This window comes from Thermobia domestica, chromosome 6 (genome assembly GCF_964235325.1).
Source record: "Thermobia domestica chromosome 6, izTheDome1.hap1.1, whole genome shotgun sequence".
NCBI classification, from domain to species: Eukaryota; Metazoa; Arthropoda; class Insecta; order Zygentoma; family Lepismatidae; genus Thermobia; species Thermobia domestica.
In genome coordinates this window covers 76227155-76232277 of record NC_137459.1, presented here as the reverse complement: position 1 = coordinate 76232277, position 5123 = coordinate 76227155, and the positions used below count along the sequence as shown (strand labels likewise).

The window sequence follows — 5123 nt, the reverse complement described above, 5'->3', positions numbered from 1 at the left end:
CTCTCCCCCGCTCCTAAGTTCCACAGTTAAAGTGATATGGTAAAAACCACATCATATCTAAACCTCATCTACTGTATGTTTAAAATTTGGTTAAGATCGGTTCCGTGGTGAAGTCACAAAGACAGTCACTTTTATTTTTTCTTTTTTGACATATATATATATATAGGGTCAGTCCTTAAAGTAGTAGGACTGTTTTTTCCTTTTCTTTTTACAGACTGACGGTGGTTACTCCACCTGTTGTTGGTTGAGGTGGGTCTGAGGAAACACAGGAAGCAGCGCTAGTCGGCTGCCAGCCATAGCAGGGTTAAGATCGCTCATCATCGTAACCTCTGCGAGTAACCCTAGTCACGCTGCGTCATGGCCTATCTTTTGGAACATCGTTACGCCATCAAATTTTGCGTAAAGCTCGGTAAAACTGGGAAAGAGACTCATGAAATGATCAAGAAGGCGTACGGTGATAACGCCATTGGAAGATCGAACGTGTTTGAGTGGCACAAGCTGTTTAGGGAGGGGAGAGAAGAAGTTGAAGACGCTGCACGGTCAGGACGACCTTCGAGCTCCAAAGAGGAGGAAAATGTTGCAAGAGTGAAGAATTTGCTGGACAGTGACCGAAGATTAACTGTTCGCATGATTGCCGATGAACTTGGCATTGCTAAAACCCAAGTTCACGAAATTGTACACGAACAATTGCAAATGAGGAAAATTTGTGCAAAGTTGGTGCCGCGAGTGCTGACAGGTGAGCAAAAGGGCGTTCGCAAACGGATCTGCCAGGACCTTCTCAAAGAAGTGAGTGAAAATCCAAACTTGTTAGACAATGTGGTGACTGGGGAGTTTGACGTGGACGTTTGAGTATGACCTTGCGACCAAACGTCAAAGCGCGGAATGGCACACCCGAAATTCCCCACGTCCCAAGACGCGCATGAAGAAATCAAAAGTGAAAAGCATGCTCATTTGCTTTTTAGTTTCACAAGGAGTGATCCACAGGGAATTTGTTCCACACGGACAGACTGTCAATGCAGTTTTTTATCTCCAGATCCTGGAACGGCTGAGAAAACGCATCGTCCGCTTCCGCCCAGCCATTGCTAACTCCTGGCGACTGCATCATGACAATGCGCCGAGCCACACAGCCTTCCGAGTGGTGACGTATCTGTCCCAACATAACATTGCAACCTTATATATATTTAAAGAGTCAAGCTTGTATACTGACAATTCCTCAATAAATTTAGACAATAGCCACCCATCAAAACAAATCGATCTTTGTCTCGTTGTGTATATATCTTTGTAAATATCTTTTGATGTATTCAGATTAACCCTTGCACCACTAAGGTGCTAGCTTAAAACAAACAGATCTTCTACTATGTGCTAGCTAGAGTTAACTAGTTAAGCTAATTTACTGCTCACAGAATTATACTAACGTTAACATATTTCTAACTGAAGTTTCTGTTCCTGCATAGATTGAAAGTTATAATTGTATTGCATGAAATCTGACTATAACTTTTCAGCAAAGTTACGCAAACACTATAAAACTTCTACTAAACATTTCTGTCGATAAACATTTCTTTAATAACTCTACAAACAATTCTTTCAAACTAGAAGACTTACTATATCCACCAGATTTGTCTCTTTATTTTCCTATCGAATGAACGATTTCCTTTGATCCTTTCAATGCTCATTTTTAGACTTCCAAACTATGCTATGCATAAGTGTCAGAAGTCTTGTAGAACGGCTTTGTCCGCCCTCTTCCTGTCGACATATGTCAGAGCAAAAACGGTCAGAGATCTCGAGATCCGGTTTTCTGCAATCCATTCGGTACCTCCCGGTTTCAACATATATCGTTATAGACAGAAAACGTTAACAGATAGCGAGATTTTTTTATTTATTTATTTATTTTATTTATTTATTTATTTATTTTTTTTTGTAAACGATTCATCGTCTCAAGCCGACATACCATGTATATCCTGGACACTGTACCAAAGCCAGAAGTGGTTGAAATTTAATATTCCGGTTTCAATATTGATTACCACCACTGGCGTCTCTAGCATGTAAAATTTGAGAAGAACATCAAAGAAAGTGATTTAAATGTTGCTACCTAGTCCAATCTGTTTATTATCTTCGACTTCAGTTGTTACCTTTCTGCTTACCTTCACGGACCCCTTGAGGCATATCAATAACTCTGTAATTATCATTTTACAGCCTGAATATTATGTTCTAAATAAATATAATTATCATTATTTATGCTATTATGTCGTTAGTAATTAAATTAAATTAGAATAAAATATTGAATATTTTGTACTTCAAAATATGGGGGACGCGTCCCCTTCGTCCCTCCCGCCAGAGACGCCCGTGATTTCCACATAGCAAAAACGGTAAAATATATCGAATTGAGGTTTTTCGCAATCGATTCGTTATCCCAATATTAGATTCCATCTTCTCCATTAACCTTCTATTCGAACCGAAAGAGGTTCAAATGAGCCACTTGTCAAGAGAACCACTGTCTCAAGGGAGTATACCGTCCAGCCTAAGAAAGCTCTACCAAAACGAGAAATGGTTGAAATTTACTACTACTTCCTGTTTCAATACTGTTTAGCATAGTGCAAGAACACTAAGAGATATCGAGATGCGTTTTTTTTTTTTTAATTAATTCAGCGACTCAAGAATAGCTTTTATAACTCTGTTAACCCTCTGATCAAACCGGAAATGATTAAAATTGACCACTTTTGGTTTCAGCATTTATCGCATTGAACAAAGTGGTATGAGATAGCGACAAGCTATTTTCTGCAAACGATTTAGAGTCTCAAGAGATCATAGTGTCACAACTCGCAACATTCTACCAAAACCTGAAGTGGTCGACATTTACTACTATTTCCGGTTAAAATACTGATTTATGTAGAACGAAAACGGTAAAATATATCGAGATGCAGTTTTTGAAATCGATTCATCTTCCCAAGAGAGGTTCCATTTCCTTTCTTAAATATCTATTAAATGCAGAAGTAGTTCAACTTAACGATTTCCGGTTTCAACCCTTATCGCCATAAAACAAAAACAGTAAGGCAGGGAGTAATGACGTTTCGATATGTATTCAACGTCCAAGAAACAGGGTCTATCTTTCATCATATTAATGAATTGCAGCCCATAGTTATACATGTACTACTTCCAGTTTGAGAATTGAATTCTTATAGCTTGGAAGGCTACCGTTGGTTCACATCGTGAAACGAAACTCATTTGGTTTCTTGTAAACACAGCAATTAACATTGATTCCTATTTCAATGGGAAAAGAGATTTCAAGCGTCCCGTTATTTTTTCATTGAAATTGAAATATATTTTCGGAAAAGCTCAAACTTTCCGAGGCAAAAATTCGTTTTTTTTTTTTTTTTTTTTTTTAAGTAGGGTTTATTTCGAGCTCTTGCATCTCTCTCTCTGTCTCTTTAATAATGTAAGAAGAGCTTATGACTTGCACAGTTACCCAATAACTACGCTCTCCTATGTTACCAAGTGTACAGTACAGGCGCCGATTAGCGCCTAGGTTGAGTATGCTGGAAGCTAGGGTTGCATATTTGGCTCCCTAGCGCCACAACGTATATTACAGAATAAATTAATTTGTGGGTGTTACTGTATTACAAATTACATCTGTTTTTCCATTTTGAAGTGATCCTGCCATATTAACATGTATTCACCTATCAAATTTTATGTAGCCGCGACTTCATACTGGATTCATTAGGACGAACTTTGCTCGTTGTAACTTGTAGCACAAGAACTACATTTTGGGGAGGCAGGGATCTGTAAGTATAGCCTAGGGCAATGGCGGCGATTCGACATTAAAAGTGGGGGGCAAGACATGATCTGAATATTTGTATATAGTGCGCCACAGATGACAAGATAGACGGAAAATGTGCGAACTAAAAACAGTGTTGCAAATTTATGAACCCTAGTAGTTACTGTTGTTATAAGAATTATATTGTGCTATTAATGGAGAAAGAAAAAATGTTTAATTTTCTTGTGTTCATGTTATTCCTTTCCCTTTCATTGTCGAGTCGTACTCGAGCAATATATCCTTTTCTTTGTCGGCTGAACAACGAGAGGATCTATATATAATGAATATAAATACAATTGGTTATGATCTGATTTTTTTTTTTTTAATTTGAGTTTAGCGTCCGTTTCAGCAGCAAAGTATGTGGGAAGTGGACCTACAGCTTAACTTGGGATCAGAACCACATGAGCTCCTGTCGGGATTCGAACCAGGGTCTCCCACGCCAGAGGCGCATACACTATCCACATAGACACGAGGGTGTTCTACAGTGAGTTATGAATAAAACTGGTTCCTGAATTTTTTTAACCCTCTGAATCTATAGGTAACTTTTTATTTTCACTTATTATGCTTCAACAAGATCTGTTTTCTAGCTAGAGAAGGAACTGAGCGAGCGTTATAGCAAGGGAAGGCAAGCGAGTACTATGAGGCAGCTTAACTTAGGATTGAAAACATAAACTCCCACAGGGAGTCAACCCATTAATTATTAAAACAATGTGAAACGACAATCATTTAGAGCCACGATGGAGTATATTGCTTCTCTGGAATAGTTATTTAAGTAAGTGCATGATATTACACAACAATTGAATGATTTTGCGAAGAATAGGATTCTGTTATGTCAAAATAAAGATGCTGTGTTTATAGTAATTTAAGATTTAAGTTGATTTGAATTTCGTGTTTCTGTGCAGCTAACTGTCTTCCTAACAGACAAATAACCAATACGTACTCAGGCAGCGGCAAATATTATATGCCACCATTTTTTTTTATGAGCCAGTAATACATACAAAAACTTTACATTTTGAAATGAAACTATGGGATTACTTTAAAAAGTGAGATATCAACTGAACCCTCTTGCACCCCTAATCGCCGCCCCTGGCCTATAGCACCAAAGTGTGCTGATTCGGTTGACATACTGTAGATGAGCTTTAAATACTAATCTATAACTTAGAGCTCTTTGTTTCTAAGTTGTTAGTGTACATGCCTTGCAAGCAGGGGACACGGGATTGATTCCATTACGTAGGTCTAGTTCGGATACGATATTATACTGAAGATTTACGTTTTGTGTACTCTCGGGGTTGAAAGGAATGTTCAAGTCAAA

General features: G+C 38.2%; 1 pseudogene; it reads left to right on the top strand.

Annotated features, from left to right (window-relative positions):
* Nucleotides 1-357: 357 nt before the first annotated feature.
* LOC145687208 (protein GVQW3 pseudogene) lies at nucleotides 358-849 on the top strand (annotated as a pseudogene).
* The last annotated feature ends 4274 nt before the right edge of the window (nucleotides 850-5123 follow it).